The sequence below is a fragment of the Somniosus microcephalus genome, chromosome 6 (assembly GCF_052327205.1).
Source record: "Somniosus microcephalus isolate GS21.2 chromosome 6, FLI_Smic_1.0, whole genome shotgun sequence".
NCBI classification, from domain to species: Eukaryota; Metazoa; Chordata; class Chondrichthyes; order Squaliformes; family Somniosidae; genus Somniosus; species Somniosus microcephalus.
Genome location: NC_140992.1, coordinates 48641858 through 48662162, shown reverse-complemented (window position 1 = coordinate 48662162; position 20305 = coordinate 48641858). Strand labels below are relative to the sequence as shown.

The following is a 20305-nucleotide window of genomic DNA, read 5'->3' as shown; positions in this document are numbered from 1 at the left end:
CCTTGCGCCGGCCAGCTCTTAAGGGGGAAGGGTCGACTGTGTCTGCTGCCACGCCCTGGATAGTGGAGCCCTCCGACTAGGCCTGAACACTGCTGCTGGACCCAAATAGCGCCTGAAGACATGGAGAAGGCCCGTGAACGTGCGCAGCGCTTCTCAGAGCGTGATCTGAGTGTGCTGATTGCTGCTGTGGAGAAGAGGCGCCATGTTTTGTACCCGGACAATGGCAAGAAGGCGACGGTCCGCGTCTACAGGAGAGCCTGGAGGCATGTCGCCACCAAGCTGTCAGCCAACAGCGACGTCCCCAGGAGCGGTGCCCAATGCCGCAAAAAGTTAAATGACCTCACACGCATTGTCAGGGTGAGTACCCTTTCCAGTGACCTCCTCATCCTTGCATGTGCACCTCACATTATGGGCAAAGGGACCTGAAAGCTCTAATGGCCAGCCTTCATCCAGCAGCTATGGGACAGGCATGAGCATCAATTGCACATTCTGCACTTAACACACTGGCCAAGCTATTCCACCATGGGAGGCAGTGCACACCAGATCATGGCGACACACTGGCCAAGCTATTCCACCATGGGAGGCAGTGCACACAAGATCACGGCGACACACTGTACTTAGAGGCCGTCCTTTCTCTTGCAGGCCAAGCTGGCGAATAATCGCAAGAGCCGGACTGCGACCGGGGGAGGCCGACCCCATATCCAGCCACTCACCGACCTGCAACATTGCGTGGAGCGCCTCATGGGTGGCCGGGTGATTGGGCCCGTTGCATGTGGAGATGCCGACCCTGTTCTGGGCAGCAATGCTAAGGACATGACCTTTTGCACCTCTCTCGTCCCACTTGCGCATCAGAGCTACATCCTTTGCCACTGTCCGACCAATGCGCTGAATGCCACCACTCATGCATCCCGCACTGACGCCCTCTCCTCACTCTAAAGCTACTCTTGTGCCTTCCTGCTTTCAGATGGTGAAGAGGAGGTCCCTGAACTTGCCAGTGACAGACCCTCCGAAGAGGAGCAGGAGGAGGAGCAAGAGGAAGGCGGCCCATCAGGGGAACCCTCAGCCGCGGCCACCCAGGCCAATGTAGGGGACACGTCTTCCCTGGAGGGCAGCGTGGCGGAAGTGTCGAAGGGGAGGGGAGCTCCTGGGACCTGCGGGCTGCAGAAAGGCGGGAGGGGGGTGGAAGCTCGGCGGCCTTCTCCCCAGAGGGGGGAAGCGTCGGAGGGGAGTCCAATTGCTGGGCCCAGCGGCCTCCAGCAACGCAGGAAGGGTCGGCCAGCTCGGCGGCCTTCTCCCCAGAGGGAGAGTCCGGCCTCCAGTCAGGAGATGCTCTTCGCCGAGGAGATGGAACGCCTCGAAGACTTGTCCGCGGACTCGGAGTGCCGGCACACAGAGCTCATGGTGGCAGTGGCACGGTTGCCTGAGTCCATCGATTCCCTCTGTCAGAGTGTGGCCGAGTTCGGGCCCTCAGAGGCCACCAGTCGGGCGGAATACCGGGCAGATCAGGCAGCGAGTCGGGCGGAATTCGGGGCAGCTCTGTCAGCGACTGGCCAGGTGATCAGTGGTGCCGTCCAGCCACTGGCTGCTCTGATGCGGTCAGTGAACAGGTTAACACGGGCACTCACTGCTGCCACACTCGCTGTGTCAGCCAGGCATCGCCAGGGCACCCGGCGCGCTGCAGCAGCACATCGGTCTGTCCCTCGGCAGATTGGTGCGCATGCTGCAGTGCTGGCCCGGGCGAGTGCCAGTGTCTCAGGCGACCAGCGAGCGCCTGCCATCCGCCAGCTTGCCGCCATTCCTCCAGCCGCCACTGCCAGTCCCCCAGTGGAGCTGCCAGGAGCTGCTGCAGCGACTGATGCTGGCCAGCCACAGCTGCAGCAATCAACAGCCGCCCGCTCGACGGCCAGACCTCGACTAGGCCGACCCCCAAGGGCATCTGCCGTCACGACATGTGCCCCTCAGGAGCCTGCCCCCAGCCTTGCAGCAGCCAATGGCCTTACTTTGAGGCGGAGCAGCAGGGCGGGCAGGGGCCACCCAAAGATGGCCAAGGCATCGCCCCAGCGGGCCAAATAGTCGAATGTGTGGCCATTTGTGTTTGTTTCTTGAGGCCGAGAATTAGATGTTTGTTTTTTGAAGGCCGATGATGTGATGTTTGCTTTTGTCGAAGGCCGAGAATGACGGCCATTTTAGTTGCCCTATTTTGTTAATCCTCTCCAGGTTGTGGGAGCGAGTAATGTGTTTGAGTGTTTTTTGGGGGTTTCGTCTGTTTTTGGTTTTCATGTGGGAAGGGCCCAGAGTTTGTACAATAAACCATTTTATTTATTCACATTGTCCATGTTTGATCTTTGAAGTGTTTGTTGCCTTAACCGGCTGAGGGCTTGCAGAGCGGCTGCAATCATGTTCTATCATTGGCACAAGCCATTCCCTGACAGGGGGCCTAGAAGTGACGTTCAATAAGCCGCCGACGGGCGGCCCTTGGACCTTGTGCGTCCCTCCTGGGCTGGTACTCCTCGTCCTCGTCGTCCTCATGCTCCTCCTGCTCCTCCTCCTGAGGTGGTGGTCCAACGTGAGGTGGCAGTGCCTGAGTCCTGCGGATAGCCAGGTTGTGCAGCATGCAGCAAACAACGACAAATTGGGAGACTCGATCCTGCGAACACTGGAGGGCTCCCCCGGAGCGATCGAGACAGCGGAACCGTTGCTTGAGCACGCCGATTGTTTGTTCTATGAGGTTCCTCGTCGCTTGATGGCTCTCGTTGTATGCCTCTTCAGCAGGGGTCGTGGGCGCGCGGAGCGGGGTCATGAGCCAGGTACACAAAGGATAGCCTTTGTCCCCGATAAGCCATCCTCTTGGGGGAGGCTGTGCCTGGAACATGTCAGCCACAGTTGTCTGTCGCAGGATAAAGGCATCGTGGCTGCTGCCTGGAAAGCGGGCATTGACAGCTAGGATGCGCTGCCTGTGGTCACACACCAGCTGTACGTTGAGGGAATGGTAGCCCTTCCGGTTGCGGTAATCCTCGGCATGCTCAAGAGGTGCCCGCAAAGCCACATGCGTGCAGTCAATGGCGCCCTGCACCATGGGGAAGCCCGCTATTCTTGCAAACCCCACTGCACGCTGCTGCTGCTTGTCCAGGGTCATGGGGAAGGAGATGAATTGATGTCTCCTTCTGAAAAGGGCTTCGGTCACCTGGCGGATGCAGCAATGCACGGCGAACTGGGAGATGTTAGCGATGTCCCCAGTAGCGGATTGGAAGGAGCCGGTGGCATAGAAGTTGAGAGCCACCGTCACCTTCACTGCCACCGACAGAGACGTCCTGCGCATCAGCTGTGGCTGCAGATCTCTCTGAAGCAGCCGGCAGATGTCTGCAACCACCTCCCTTCGGAATCGCAGCCTCCTAACACACATCGCGGCAGACATGGTCAGATAGGAGGTCTGCTGGCGGTATACCCTGCGTGGGTAAGGCCTCAGTTGGCGACGCCTGTTGCCCACTCTGCGTCTAGCCAGGGCTGCCACTCTCTCACGGCGTCTGTAAGCCCTTCTGGCATAACGCTGAAATTCAGCGTTGCCACCCAATGCAGCCCCCATTATATGCTGACAAACACTGAGCTCTGAATGAAGGCAAAGATAATTGGTAAGCTCTGGCCTGAGCCAAAAATACCTGTCCAAGTGTTGGTCCAAACCAGTAAACTCTCCTCCTTGGTCTCTGTCCAAAAAACCGTTGCACAAGAGTGAATGCTGCAAAATGGCTGGCCTTTATACTGCTGGGTAAGTGCCCTTTAATTTGCGCTCCCCGCGGCCCGGCTGGGCTGTGTACCGTTCCACTTCACAGTCGCTCGGGCCGCCCGGCGCACAATGGGCCGGCGCGAGTGAAGTTCCGGTTCAGGGCACACAAAAGGCGTTGCACTAGCAAATGACGTCATGATGTGCATGCGCAGCAGGGCGCGCGCTAAGAGTTTGCGCCGGCGCTAAATGTGTACTGAAGTTGGGGCGAGGCGCAGATCGCGCTGCGCCCGGCCGCTAAGCGCCTAGCGCTCGAAATCTACTCCTCCTAAGGCGCTAACGGCTGCTGCGCCCAACTGAATTTCTAGGCCCAGGTGTTTCAGGTAGCAGGTGTATAGTAGTAAGCATATTAGTACTATGAGTTGGGCTATGACCAGTACATGGGAAATTATTCTAATCCAAGGAGAAATTTCCATATTTGTTCCTATATCCCACCAGTGGGTCTGAATCTCGATGTCTGGAATTTCCTCGGCTATGTCTTTATTTCCTTGCACCAAGGTATAATAATGGCGTTGAGAGGTGCTCACTTGACTTATTAGCTCGGTTAATGCTTCAGGTAACTCAGGGATGTCATATCTGAATCTTGTGACATAATCTTCTAGATTTATTTTTAAATCATCTTCTACTTGTAGTACAGGTAGACTATCCTTTATCCGCACTTCTGAAAACCGAAAACCTCTGAAAACCGAAAGTTTTTTTGTGGAGCGTAAGTCGTGCGCACGACATAACCCGAGTGGCGCCAAACATGACCCGACGCGGCCGATGCTTTTCTGACCTGATTTGCGGGCCAGCTTAGCGTAAGAGTCAGCCGATATCCGGCTTTCCCACAACTGGCGGCGGCAGTCGAGCCCCAGACCCCCGCTAAGTCAAGGAATTCAGATACGGAGCAGGGGGAGCTGTGAACAGACTGTGAGCGGCAGCACAGGGAAGCAGGAAGGGGAATGAGACACGGAACAGTCGCAAGAGGTAGCCTGAACTTTTAAAATTTATATTAAATACAAATACTAATTACCAAATTAATTTAATGTTCAGAGTTTCCCAGCCTGAAATAATACCTTCTGAAATCCGAAAATTTCTGAAAACCGAAACACAGCTGGTCCCAAGGTTTTCGGATAAGGGATAGTCAACCTGTACTTGATGGCCATGTGAGGCTAATACAAGGAGAATTGTTCCTCCTATTACTGTAGTCTTTGTAGGGGTAATACAGTAGGTCCCTGGGGTTATTGAACATTCAAGTGTTCCATGACTATAGGAGTTTTCTAAAGTGGTAAAACAATACCTCCCTTCTTGTACATAGGCTGTTCTAGTTCTTACATCTGAGGGGCCTGTCACTTCCATGGTACAGTTTAACCTTTCTTCATTCCAACCATATCCACAGGTATCCTTTGAATGTTCATATAAACTGTATGGACGGACAAAGGCATCCTCATTTGTATTGCATCCCTGGAGGTTTGGTTCAATCCATGTTAGTTTTCCCAATTGTACTAACCATTGTGGTGCCGTGATAAATCGGGTAATAGTATTCCCTTGTGCTACTCCTATATTTTCTATCCTAAATAAGGGGTTGGGCCTAGTTCGATTCATTAGACTAGGAATTTGTAGTATTAGTCCCATCAACCTTTGACTCCCTACCTCGTGGCATTCGTGTTTGACAGGGTGGATCCTAATCAAACTCCTGATCTTACATAGTTCTGCATCATCGTAATAACTGGATAGCCCTGATAAGTGTTTATTAGTGACCCAAGTGGGGAGACGTTCCTTATTGATGGTCTGAAGCTTTTCCCTAGTTTGCTCAATCAGCTAATTCCCATACATAACGCATACGTCGTTATGGGCTGCTTGATCAGAGGCATTTCTGTTTTCTCTAATCAGATCATTAATTGTTTTGGCATGATCCTCTATTTCATGTATGATGTCCCGCAGGTATATGGTCATTACCTGATCCTCCCTTAGCTCCTCGCTTACTATGTTGTTTTCCCTACTAAGTATCTCCTTCAACTTTTCCCTTACCGTTTGTAATTGTTTTTGTAAATCTGCAGAGTCCATTGAGTTAATTACCGATGTCACTGTGTTGAAACCTGTGAGTCCATCGTTTATCAATCCTCTTTTCTGTCTACTCTTTCCCTGGCTGCTCTCTTTAGTGGTACTAAGCTCGTGACGAAAGGTCCCTTCTGTTTTCTCTATGCTTATAGATAAGGTCGCCTTTTCCCAGTACTGATTAAAAACCTGCTGCAGCATTTTTTGAGTTAGTTGAGCTGTTTTGTCAGGGCACCACTTTGGTAGTGTTAGTTCTGTTAAATTTAGGATAACAAGGGCCACTTCCAGTATTACTTGATGATACACTGCTTTATAGGTGGGTATAATTACAAAACCGTTCCCAGTTAGTTGGGGACATTGTTCCTCGGGTACACCCTCTCGTGGTTCTGAATGACTTGCTTTCTCATAGGGTGTGAGCTTAACGCTATAGACATACCCATCTTCCCTTACGCATCCAGTTATCGCATTTTTGAATTCTATTCTGTTATCTTTATTCCCAGAAAGGCTATAATTTCACCAACGTTTAAAGGTTATCATAAAGGGTTTATTTTCTGCCGCAGTGGTCTTTATATCGTCTCTGGGAATCTCATATCCTGCTGAGGTAATCTTTACATTATATTCAGGAATAGGAGGCCAATCATCATCCTTATTTTTAAAGCCCATGATAATATTCGACCCAATACAAGAATACTGGCCGGTATGTTTCTTCCACCACCGAGGCCAGCATAATTGTATATATCCCTTACTTTCCGAAGCTACTGGTCCCTGGTTTGATTTTTGTACCTGTTCCCAGATTCCATTCTTTTCCTTAGGAATTTCCACACATTTGGGCCTTTCCTGTTCCTTATCCCGCACCTGATACACACACCATATCCTTCTTTTATTTCCCAATTATACACCTTTCCTTGTAATGTACCACAACGTATGGTGTTGTTATATTATCTTTTGTACTATTTCTGATCCAAACTGGAACATCCCCCCCATACATCTCGGGTGATTTGTTATGGTTCTTTGATTGTTTATGGCCCCCAACAATTCGAGGTTCCGTTCCATAGATGGGGAGTGGGGCGCATTCGCCTCCTTCGTCCGGTGTACAAATGTTAATGGTAATGTCAAAAGATTTTGTTACCTCCGGAGAGCTCACTGCACATCCAATTATCAGTATCAGCATACAGAGCCACATCTTTAACCTGTGGGTAAACCAAAATGTAACATCTTAATTCTTAACAGTTTTCATCTGATTGATATGAAACCATTTCAGTTTAGGTTCTCCCTTCGGACCATATGGGACATTCAGTAGATACACAGCTGGATTTAGTTTATCTACTATGGTATGAGGACTCGTCCATTTTATCTCGAATGAGTGTTTTTTTGGAGAGAAGTTTTGTAACATTACTCGGTCTCCAACATCATACTCAAATGGTTTTACCCTCTTATCATAATATCGCTTGATTTGTTCACGCGATTTGCCTATGTTAATGGCCTGTTCACCTCTTCCATATGATCTATCAAGGTTTGCAACCATTTTTGGCTACATGGTTGAAGTTTTAATGGTGTGTTATTTCCCAATGTTACATGTCCTGGTATCGCATTTGTCTCCCAGTCATAGCCTCATATGGACTTACCCTCGTAGTCCCGTGTAGGGTAGAGCATATTGCCATTAGACACAAAGGCAACATGTCAGTCCACTGAGTGGGGTGTTCTGTACAAAACTTCTGCAACATTGTCTTTAAAGTTCAATTCCCCCTCTCCACAATCCCTGATGATTGTGGATATTGCGCAATGTGCAATTTATGTTTTATCTGTAACATTTCTTGCAGAGTTGTGAAAACTGCCCCTGTAATGGCAATCCCCACTTACAGAACACCTCACTCAGGAAAATTCGAGCTGCGGTGCATGCTGTGTTATTTCTCGTGGGAAAAGTCTCTATCCATTTAGTGAACTGATCGATTATCACAAGTGTGTACTCATCGTTTCCCTTGGATTTTGTTAGTGGACCAATAAAGTAAATCTGTAAGTGTGTCCATGGTCCCTCAGGAGGGGGCTGTGACCCAAGTAAAGCGCGATTTAAACATGAAGGGGGGTTTGTCTGTAGGTATGGCAGGCAGCGATTAACATAATGACCAGAAATTCGGGTCGGAGGCTTCCCGCGGGTGTAAGCCCTCGGCCTGCACTTACCTTGCGCGCCGGCCTTTGAGCTGTGGGCCCGCGTGGAATTCCGATCCTGGGCCTGCTCCAACTGCCGGCGCGCAGTGCTTGCGTATCCCAGGGGCGCAGTTAGTTCGATGCGTCCTCTGGGATCACGTGGGCCATGGGGAGCCAATCGGAGCAGGGAATGCTCCATTCATAATTTTGACAGGAAGAGCTGTCAAAACTTATAGGCCTAGAAATTGGGTATAGCCCCGCTTGAGGCGTTAGAACTGGCGCTGCGCAAAGTTTATAGCCAGACGAAACTTATCGCTGCCTGGCGAGATATTGGGTTGCATCGCCCCCAAAGGGGATTGAGGCGCGAACTCAGACGTTGCACAGGGCTCCCAAGGCGCAAAAGTTCAGGCCCTACCCAATATCGGCGCGGACGGGCGCAGCGCAGGTGATCTCAATTACCGGAAACCACGAGACTTCCAGGCGCCGGCCGGCTCTTAAAGGGGCGGGTCAGTCAGCCTGAGCTGCCACACTCAACGCCCTGTAGGCCTCAGAATCGGCGCTCGCCCTTCTCTGGCGCAAGAAACTTGGTCAGGATGGAGAAGGTGAGACAGAGAGCAGAGCGCTTCAGCACTGAGGCTCTGGACCAGTTGGTGTCTGCAGTTGAGCGCCGTCGAGATGTTCTGTATCCTGACAATGGCAAGAGGCCGAATCAAAAGGCTTACCGGCGATCTTGGAGGGAGGTTTCTCAGAGGGTCAACTCCAACAGCATGGCGACCAGGACCCCTGTTCAGTGCAGGAAGAAATTCAACGACCTCACTCGGGTCGTTAGGGTGAGTGCTGGTTATGCAAACTTCTGATTCCCTCCATCTGCACCTGACTTCGAGCACCCTGTTGCCATGATGCCCCAATGGCCATCTGTCAGCAAGCACCCATGGCCCTTTCTGGGCACACACATGGACATTTCACTCAAGGCCACATGTAAGGGCTCTTGCACCATGGGGGGCATGCGATGATCTCTCAAGGCCTCATGTAAGGGCTCTTGCACCATGGGGGGCATGCGATGATCTCTCAAGGCCTCATGTAAGGGCTCTTGCACCATGGGGGGCATGCGATGATCTCTCAAGGCCTCATGTAAGGGCTCTTGCACCATGGGGGGCATGAGATGATCTCTCAAGGCATCATGTTACAGAACTTCCCCTTCTTTCCCCTGCAGTCCAAGCTGGCGGCGAGACGAAAGGACCAGACTCGAACCGGTGGCGGGCCTCCACAAGTCGTCACTCTGACGGATCTCGAGGAGAGAGTGCACCAGATTCTTGGAGGACGTCTGTCTGGTCCTGTTACCACTGCAGCTGCCGACCCCATTTCCGACAGCGAGGGTAAGGCTCTCTCCTTTTTCAGCTGTTTCCTTCCACTTGGTCCCCCCGCCAGCATGCTTCCTCAGTGTGCAGCCATGTCAGAGCCTTGCCGCAATCTGGCATGCCTTTCCGCCAACCTGTCCTTTTGCTAAAGCCACTCTTCCACCTCCCTGCTTTCAGATGATGCATCACCAACTCGGGCTCAACGCCCTGAAGCTGCCAGTGCCAGTGCCTCCGGAGGCGAGGATCAGGAGGAAGCCGGACCATCCGTTCCAATCTCAGGGGGGCACACACATCTACAGACTGGGGATAGTAGTTCCCTGGAGGGGAGGGGGGGGGCGGCTCTGAGGATCAGCCAGTTGCCGGAACAAGCGGCATGCAGCAACGCAAGGGAGGGTAGGCAAGTTCGGCCACCGTCTCCCCGGAGGGCAAGGCAGGTAGTGATGACTGCTGCACAGAGTGCAGAGGAGGTGCATCGCCTGGCTGAAATGAGCACCCAGGCCCGGCTCAGGCACACTGAGCTGATGGCTGCAGTGGGGAGGATGCCTCAGTCAATAGATACACTGGCAAAGAGTGTGTTGGACTTCGGGGCAACAATGGAGAGGACTCTCCAGGGCTTCGGGGCAACAGTGGACAGGACTCTCGAGGGCTTCAGGGCAACAATGGAGAGGACTATCCAGGGCTTCGGGCCATCAATGGAGCGGACTCTCGAGGGCTTCGGGGCAACAGTGGAGAGGACTGACCAGGGCTTCGGGCCAACAATGGAGAGGACTGTGCAGGGCTTCGAGGCCGCTATGGAAAGGACTGTTCAGGGCTTCGGACAATCCCTGGAAAGGTCTGTCCAGGGCTTGTCCGAGGCAGTGGAGCGGTCAGCACCGGCCTTGTCCGAAGCAATGGAAAGAACTGTCCAGGGCTTCTCCGAAGCACTGGCACCTGGCTCACAGGTCCTCACTGCTGCCACGCAGTCACTTGCCGGCCTCGTCCACACCCAGATTGAGGCAACGCAAACTCTCACTGCAGCCACCCTATCTGCATCAGCTAGGATCACCTCGGCCCCTTCCAGTCCCATACAAGGCCAGGAATCAGCGGAGCATGCGATTGTGGCGGATGAGCCGAGCCGGTCCCCTCAGAGAGCCAGTGTGCCGACCGACCATGGTGCAGGTGTCCTCTCTCGGCAGGTGACCATTGCACATGCCAGCGCTGGTACGTCTGCAGTGCAGCTGCCACCACACTGCTTCCAGCCATGCTCAGATCAAGCATCCTGCGTCCGCACCCTCCAAGCCCAGAGGTCGGCCAGGCCGTCCCTTAGGGGCTTCTGCGCTTCCACACAGTCAGCAGGCGTCCCCCAGCCTTCACCCCGCCACTGGGGTTCAATTACGTAGGAGCAGCAGGGAGGGAAGGGGCCGACCGCGAAAGAGAAGTCATTCTCCATCAAGGGGCCAGCAGTAGAGGGAGGTGCTGAGACGTTTCTTTGGCCAAATTCAAGGACACCCTCACCTGTTGTAATTGTTGGAAATGGTTTGTTTAGTTTTGCGGCTTTGCCGAAGAGTTAACTGTTATTTTGTTAGTTATGGTTTCTGTTGACATGACGTTGTTTTGCTGTAATGAAAGACTTTTGTGACAATAAAGAGAAGTTTTAATGTGCTATGGTGCACGTGACTAATTACAGTGATGCTGGCCTTCAGAGGCTTTCAAACATCCAAAGTGCGCAGGAGTAAAGACACTCATCATTCCGCCAGAGGGGCCTCGATATGAGTCCTGATGAGCCTCTGACGGATGGCCCTTCCACTTTCAGGAGCCCTTCCATCTTCCTCCTCCTCCTCCTCGTCCGCATGCTCCTCCTCCTCCTCCGCCTGCTTCTCCAGGGTCAGAGGGAAGGTGATGAATTGACGCCTTCGCCTATAAAGGGCAGCTGTAACTTGCCAGATGCAACAGTGCACTGCAACCTGAGAGATATTCGCAATGTCCCCAATGGCTGACTGAAAGGATCCGTTGCCATAAAAATTGAGGGCAACAGTCAGTTTAACGGCCACCGACAGAGAGGTCCTGCACCGTAGACGCGGCTGCAGATCCTCAGCAAGCAGGTGGCACAGCTCAGTAACAACGTCCCTCCCGATTCGGAGCCTTCGCACACACTGCTCCTCCGACATGTCAAGGTATGACACCTGCTGCCTAAAGACCCTCGCAGCATACCCTCGGATTGGCCGACCTCCATTGCCCCTCCTCCTTCTGGCCAATTCCGGCCCTCTCTCCCGCCGTCTCTCTGCCCCTTCATAGTGTTCGGCCATGAGGCCGTCGCCCTCCAAAGCCTCTCCCATTCCGATGCCAGTTGGTCAAAAGGCTGTTAGGTCTAGTGCTCCAACTGCTCCGGACAGGTTTGAGGGTCCCAAGTACTCTAATGCTAAATTCCAAAAACTCTGCTCCACAGTAGCTCACCAACTCTCTCCACCAACGATCGCAATGAACAGGCCAGGTGGCTGAAGCTTCTATACTAAAGCTGTCCCCTTTAAATAGCGCCCCCCGACTCCGAGAAGGGCCTGCTAACGCTCCTTCGAACTGTCACTAATAGCGCTAGGCGTAAAGGCTCCGGGCGCCACCCAATATCCGCTCAGGTGCCCCTAAAAGGCGTTGCACAATGAAATGACGTCATGATCTGCTTGCGCTAGCGGGCGCGCGCAAACACTTAGCGCAGGCGTTAAATGTATAGTCAATATGGGAGTTGTCGCTATCTTCATTGCGCCCGCCCCAACATTAGGTAACGCCCCAATTCTCGGTCTCTTTAGGCGCTAACCGCTGGTGCAAACAACCGAATTTCTAGGCCATAAATACTACGGGCCCCAAAACATCACTAAATCTTCAAATAATTTTTTTTAAAGTCACATTTTTAAAATAAACTATAAATTACATGAAATAACTATTTTAAATAATAATTTAAATTTTTGAAAAAAATATTTTTATTTTCTAATGGGGCTAAAAATAAACTTACCCTTTTAAGTATTTAAAAATAATAAACCTGTGGAAAAAATGTTTTAATTTTAATGAATTCACCACTTACCTTGTAAAAGGCAGGCCTTACGCCTGCTTTTTAAATGTGTAACTTCTGGAGACCTACCCTCCCAGGAAAACCTGTAAAAAAAACGTAAGTTCGATGCGCACGCGCAGCCTCTCCTGCGCACACGTTCGAACTCTGAACCCCTTCTTTCAGGGGAACGGAAGTGCCGGTTTCCCGCGCATGCGCAGTGCATGCAGGAAACCGGCACTTCCATTGGGCTTACGGGTGAGTACCCAGCGCGTACTCACCCGTGGAGACCCGAATTTCTGGGCTATTGTTCCACATGCTGCTCCATTTCAGGCCACCAACAAACAGGTAATAACTTTTGTAGTGTAGAGGCCACTGAGTAATCTCCCGCTGTCAGGTGAGAATGAAAGAGAACTAGAATTTCTTCCTTTAACTGAGGAGGAATACAAACTACTAGGTCTCCCTTTTTATTCCTAACCATTAGTAGGGGAAGGTTTTTATCTACACCTTGTTGCATTACAGTGGAGTCTGCCCATAGGGTGGGTGCTGGTAGTGAGCATCCCTGTTGATGCCAGGCTATTACTTGCGCATAGGGAGCATATGAATCCTGTAGGGCCAAAAGTTCAATGGTTTTAGTCTTAGTCACCATCCCCACTACGGGTGTCTGAGTATCATTCATCACCCACCCAAGTAGTAACCTTCCGTTCTCGGCCACCTCCTTAGCAAAACGATCGGCCATTTGGTTACCTCGGGAATGGGGGGATGAATCTTTCTGATGGGCTGCTACCTTACCCACGTGACAAGGGGGCGACTCATTCCTGGAGCACATTCCATAGCTTACGGAGGAGACCAGAATGTAATAAAGATTTACCATCTGATGAGCAAAACTCATTTGTATTATAGAGGAGAAGTGCCATAACTGTGTTACAAACGTAACTGCTGTCGGACCAGATATTTGTTTCATCCATAGTCGTGTAATGTACGGCTAGAATTACAGCAATCAGTTCTGCCTGTTGTGAGGAGTGGACGGGAACTTGACATCCCTCTGACCAATCGTGAGCGTCGATATCAATAAGGGCACATCCAGTTCTAGGATGGCCGTCTACATAGTATGATGACCCGTCAACGTACACATTTCGAGCTCCGGTATGGCGTTCGCCTTTACTGGGTTTGGTTCCATATCTAGCACTGGTAATGGACACTGTTGTGGGCTTTCCTCATAGGCAAGCATAAGGGGTAACAGCGTGGTTCATTTAGGCGTAATGTCCAGCTCACGCTGTAACAATTCGAGCGTCCATTTACTTATTCGCTGAGAGAATACCTTGGTCTCACTTGGTTTTAACAGCAGATTAAGGGATGTGTGTGGTGAATGCAAAATGACTTTCTGCAGTCCGGTAATGTAGGTGAAATGATTGACTGCCCAAAATGTGGCCAACAGATGGCATTCACACGCTGAGAATGTACTTTCCACCCCTCGTTGGATACGTGAGGCATACGCAATAGGATGTAGTATCTCGCTGATTGCCTGTTTCTGACTCAAAATGACAGTTAGGCTGGTAGGGGTGGAGCCTACTTCAAGGTGAAAGGGCTGACCGTGATCCGGGGAGATGAGAGCAGTTGCCTGTATTGTGGCATGTTTCAAAGCACTAACCGCAGCAGTATGGTGGTCTCCCCATACGGGTTGTATCTCTTCCGTATCTCTCTTTAAAAGATCATACAAAGGTTTAGCCAAGTCTGCAAAGTTCGGAATAAATTTTTGCTGGTATCCGACCAAACCTAAAAAAGGATCGCAATGCAGTCTTTGAAACTGGTACTGGGAGTCGCTGAATAGTCTCTATCTTCTTATGGTCCGGACTAAGGCCAGTCGCTGAAATTTTTACTCCCAGAAAGGTAACCTCATCTTTTGCGAGCTGAACGTTTTTTGGATTTATTTCCAGCCCTGCCTTTTGTACTAGTCCTATCAGCTCATCTACGAGTTCCAGGTGTTCTTCCATTGTTTCAGTAGCCAAAAGTAGATCGTCAACATACTGTAGAAGGGCTGAAGGTTTAGAAAAGTCTTTAACTGATCGTGCGATATACTGATGAAAGATCGATGGCGAGTTATGAAACCCTTGCGGTAGACATGTAAATGTGTAGCCCTGCCCTTCAAATGTGAAAGCAAATTTGTACTGGTCCTCCTGAGCAACTGGAATACTCCAAAAACCGTTCGCTATGTCTAAGGTGGAGAAGACAGTGGCCTTGGGGGGTATGGATGTCAGTAGCGAAGGGGCTTGACTAACAGTCGGGCTTTGACGTGGGGAAGCTTTATTTAAGGCACGGTAATCAATAGTAAGGCTCCAAGATTCATCCGGCTTCCTAACTGGCCATGCAGGGGAATTGGTAATAAATGGACCTTTGCGCATTACTCCCTGTCCTTCCAATGAGGCAATGACTGTTCGCAAATACGGAATACTTTCTCGGGGAATCGGATATTGTTTACATGCGCGATGGGGTGGCCCATTAATTCGCGTCTCCCTTTCCATCCTCCCGCAGTTGTGTTTAGATTTAGCGAAGGCTGCTGCATATTTAGTCACTAAGGAGTTAACAGCAAGCAGAGAATGTGTCGGCAGTACTATCTGCTCAGGCTTCTTTATAGCAAACACCGAGTGAGCGTCTGAGATTTGCACTACATCTCCCGGTTTAGACTCAACCCACAAACAATTCTGATTGTAATCTATAATGGCTGTCATTCCCCTTAGGGTATCATTCCCAAGTATCCCCATTCTGTTTGTCATACATATGTACAATGGATTGGTCATTTTTACGGGGAATTCCTCGAGGGAAATATTAAGTTCCTCCCCTGGATATATGGGTGCTTGTGCCCCAGTGACTCCCGTTATGACGAAGCTACTTTTGCCTATATCCAGTTGGCGTTCTGGGTCTGGGGAATGCAGGATTGTAACAAATGACCCAGTGTCTATTAGCATTGTCTGCTGTTAGCCCCCAGGCAGCAAAGCTGAGACAACTGGTCGAACATGGCCATCTCGTCTGAACCCCACTTCAGACCAGGCCGGTGGAGCCGGATCCCGTCATTGTGGGCCATTGGGTTGTTGCAGTGGTGGGGGTGAGAATAATGAGCTCATAGGGGGAGTCGGATTCGAACTCATAGTTGGGGCCACAGGACTCCCCGACATCTGGGTTCCTTTAAGTGTCTGCATCATACATGACATTCTCTCAGTACGTGAGTCCATGGCGTCCAGTCTGCTATCCACTGGATGAGGTGAACGGGACGGACCATATCGCGGGTAATTATTGTTATTCCTCCTGCCTCCCGAGCCTGTTTGTCTAGGACTTCGGCAATCTTTCGCAAAGTGTCCCATCTTGCCGCAGTTGTAACACATGAACAATTGTCTACGGGGGTTTGACACTGGAGAAGCCCAGGGTCCCTCAACTACACTTACTGGCGTTTCTGTTGTTGATGCCTGGACCTGAGTTTTAGCATAGGCCCATGCAGAAATAGCGTCTCATAAAAGGGCTGTCCATTGCAAGTTGTGGCTGACCGTGTGCCCTAAAGCTGCTCGTAGTGAGGTTTGAATATTCTTTAAATATATTTTCTTAAATGCCGCTTCATCCTTCCCGTTCAATGCATCAGCATTGGGGCATGCTTGCGTCATTGAATAAATAGTGTACAACCGATCTCCGAAAGCAGCAGGGGTCTCATGAGGCCCTTGTTGGGTTTGGTTTAATTTCTGGACCAAATCAATAGTATCTGTTGTGTCTGTGTGTTGATAGAGACACTGAAGACAGGAGTTGGTTTCATAGGTGTTTACTAAACAAAGTCTGGAGGGGAACTAATGGGTACAACACAATATACAGGCTTATATAGCCCGAGTGGCCATTACCGGCATTACAGTACACATGGGGCTCTTAAAGGCACATACACTACAATTCCTCCCCTTTTAGCTAACCAGTACATAATATTTTAAGTAATTATTAATTACATGTTATAAGAAAAATAATATACACATTGCTGCAGTTAATTAATTATAAGTCAGTCTCTCTGGAGGCTTCCTGACTCGGTCCGGATAATGCCTCGGTGGTGTAGTAGTTTCTGGTGGTGTAGTAGGTTCTTGTGGCAAGGCTGATTCGGCTTGAATGCCAGTGTCGGGTTCATTGGATTCCAGTATCACCGGATCGGAGGTAGATATGGGTATCTCTACTTCATCGTTAGGCGTATAGAGTTGTGGTGTAGGTTGTCCCTTTTCAGATGACTCTATGATTTGGTCAGCATGGCGCCTTATTATGCTTTCTCCGATGTCCACGGTATACATCAGCGGTCCTAGTCGTGTGCAGATAGTTCCAGGCTGCCATTTCTCGGTACGGTAGTCCCGGGCCAAAACTTGTTGACCTATCTGGAAGGTTCTAGTTGGCCTTTCATTCATGCCTTGAAATTGCCGGTTCTCCACGTCCCTTCTGATGTTGGGCTTAATCAAATCCAGCCGGCATCTTAGGCTTCTATTGAAGAACATCATGGCGGGAGTTTGGTTTGTAACCATATGTGTTGCATTCCTGTATGCGAACAAGAAGTTATCCACCTTGTGCTGAAGTTTTATGTCTTCATTACCCATGGCCTTTATGGCCTTCTTGAAGGTCTGGACAAACCTTTCAGCCAATCCATTGGTGGCGGGATGGTATGGGGCGGACGTGTAGTGCTTAACCCCATTGTTTTTTAAGAACTTCCTGAATTCTTCGGACACAAATTGCGGTCCATTATCAGAACAGATCTGTTCCGGCAGCCCATTCCTGGCAAATATGGACCTTCTGGCATCCTAGGCAGCTCTTGGTCATTTCTTCTATGTCTCCATTGATACCTGGCCACCATACAAATGCTCTGGCTAGGTTCTTCATTTTCATTCCACCCAGATGCCCCTCGTGAAGCTCCTTTAGCACTTTATCCTGGTGTTTGGGTGGAATCACCACTCTGGATCCACACATCAATGTTCCTCGGCATACTGACAGCTGTTCTCTTCTTTGTGAGAATGCTGGCAACAGTGGTTCGCCATGTGCTGGCCATCCCTTTACCGTTAAGTCATAGACTCGTGAGAGAGTCGGGTCATTTCTCGTTTCCTTTTCAATGGCAGAATTTGTTACTGGTAGACATTCCACTATGGTTGAGTGGAACATCTCCACTGGGTCTACTGTAGGTGCCTCTTCTATCGTTGGTAACGGTAGGCGCGATAAACCGTCAGCATTCCCATGCTGTTTTGATCCTTTGTATTCTATGTTGTATTGGTGTGCCCCTAGAAAAAGGGACCACCTCTGTAGCCTTTGCGCTGTCATAATGGGAACACCCTTTTTAGGGTTGAATATGGAGATGAGGGGTTGATGGTCAGTCAACAAGGTAAATTTTTGTCCGTGTAGGTAATGGTTGAATTTCTTCACTCCCCATACCAGGCTGAGTGCTTCCCTGTTGATTTGGGCATAGTTACGCTCAGCTGAGTTCAATGAGCGTGACGCAAAAGCTATCGGCCGTTCCGAGCCATCAGGGAATTTATGCGATAATACTGCTCCAATGCCGTAAGGGGATGCATCGCACGCCAGTCTGATTGGCAGTGATGGGTTGTAATGAGCCAAAACTTCTTTGGACGTGATTAAGTCTTTGCATTTATGGAAGGCACGTTTACAGTCTTCGCTCCATTTCCAAATTACTCCTGTTTGTAGCAGTTCATTAAGAGGGTGTAGAAGAGTTGATAAGTTCGGTAAAAATTTATGATAGTAATTTATTAATCCCAGGAACGACCTTAATTGTGAAACATTTTCAGGTGCTGGGGCTTTTATGACCGCTTCAATTTTTTCAGGTGACTTATGCAACCCTTCCTTATTAATTATGTGGCCACAATATGATATTTGATTTTGGAAAAATTCGCACTTGGGGCGATTTGCTCGTAGGCCCCGTTCTCTCAGCCTAGTGAGCACCTGCTCCAAATTGGCAAGGTGCTCGTTGTCGTTTTCTCCTGTTACAAGGATATCGTCTAGGTAGCATTGAGTCCCCGGAATCCCTTGGAGGACTTGCTCCATAGCTCTTTGCCAGATAGCTGGAGCGGATGCTACTCCGAAAACCAGTCGATTGTACTGGTACAGACCTTTGTGTGTATTTAGCGTGAGATATTTTTTTAGAGGCCTCTTCAACCTCCATCTGTAGATATGCCCGTGCCAAGTCAATTTGGTGAAACGTTTCCCTCCGGATAGTGAGGCGAAAATATCTTCTATCCTCGGAAGAGGATACTGTACCGTGTGATCGACCGGGTTTACCGTCACCTTGAAGTCTCCACAGATGCGAATTTTTCTCTGTTCTTCAGATTTATCATTATTCAATGCTTTCTTCATGACTGGAACGATGGGTGTTGCCCACTCGCTCCAATCTATTTTGGATAATACGCCTGCATTTTCCAAATTCTCCAACTCTGCCTCGACTGCTGGACGAATTGCGTATGGCACCGGTCTTGCTTTAAAAAACTTGGGAATTGCTGCATCTTCCAATTTTATTGAGGCGGTGATGCCTTTCAAGATTCCTAGTTTCTCTTGAAACACTTCTTTGGCGTTGGCCAAGATGTCTTTTAATCGTTCAGATATGACGTCATCATCGTTTTTTTTCTTACTGGTCACCGTCAGTGCCTGAATGGAGTGCCAGTCTAAACGTATTTTCCTGATCCATTCACGTCCCAACAGCGGTGGGCCACCATCTTGTAGAATGTATAAATACAACTTTTGTATTTCCTTGCCGTTGTATACAACAGGCACCCTTATTTTTCCTTTGGGGTATACTTTCTGCCCCGTATATGTTTTCAAGATAATGGATGTGTCTTTTAAAGGTATATGCGGAAATAGCCGCTCGTAATCCCGTCGATTTATGACGGTCAGAGCTGATCCTGTATCTAGCTCCATTTTAACTGGGGACCCTGCTATCGTGAGGGTAACCCAAATGGTCTGGTAATCATCTTTGGCAAGTACATTATGTAATTTGAGACAGCTTAGTCTCTTGTTTTCGGAGTCGCTATCGCTCTTCTGGTCTTCGGAGCTACTGTCTGTCATCATTTGTACCTTTCTGTACTTTTCTTTATTGATTTTTTTTTTCCTGTCTGTGGATTTATTTTGTCCAGATCGGCATACCCGTGCAATGTGTCCAATCTTTCCGCATTGCCTGCATGCTTTGTTCTTGAACCAGCAGTCCCTCTGTTCATGGGTGGATCTGCCGCAGCGATAACATCTCTCGAAACCCTGTGTCATTTCATGGGTGCCGAAGTCCTGTGTCTTTTGTTGTATCTCTGCAGCTCCTCTTGTGGCTGCTTCGTATGATACAGCCATACTGAAAGCCTTGTCCAGTGTTAAATCTTTTTCAGAAAGCAGCCTTTTCTGTGTTCCTTCACTTAAGAGACCGCAGACGAATTTGTCTCGAAGATAATCTGCTAGTCCTGCCCCAAATTGGCAGTGTTTTGATAGCTTTCTTAATTCGGTGAGGTAATCAGCGTTACTTTCATTCTTGTGTTGATTTCTCTTGAAGAATTTGAATCGTTCCGCTATCAGCAGCGGTGTTGGGTTTAAGTGCTCCTGTAGGGTATCAACAATTTCTTTATAATTCTTGTCCTTTGGTTTGGCTGGAGTGATTAAATTTCGTAACAGCCCGTATGTCTTTGCGCCTATCAGATTCAGCAGTACTGAAGCTTTCTTTTCATCTTCTATTCCATTTGCAATGCAATATACCTCCACTCTTTCCACATATGTGGTCCAATCCTCTATCTCGTTATCAAAAGCATCAATATTGCCAGACTTAGGCATCTTAGAAATGATATGGTGCTTCCCGCGCTTTTCTTTCTTTTCTGCAGAAAAGATATGGCGCTTCCCGCGCTTTCCCGCCGCTGCTGCCGATGACAACGCTGTTTCCCGCGGTTTCCGTTCTTTTTTTAAATTTATTTATTTACAGTTGGAGACTCG

The 20305-nt window shown here is 49.6% G+C and overlaps 1 protein-coding gene across 2 annotated transcripts in view; it reads left to right on the top strand.

Moving 5' to 3' along the window:
- Positions 1 to 20305, top strand: part of ece2b (endothelin converting enzyme 2b) — a 280796-nt gene that overhangs the window by 62767 nt on the left and 197724 nt on the right. The window contains exon 2 of one of the 2 annotated variants that reach the window (XM_085990179.1): positions 9174 to 9336. The exons of the other annotated variant lie outside the window; for it this stretch is intronic. The gene's annotated coding sequence lies outside the window, so the exon portion shown is untranslated. The remainder of the gene's footprint in view (positions 1 to 9173; positions 9337 to 20305) is intronic. 2 annotated transcript variants of the gene reach the window in all.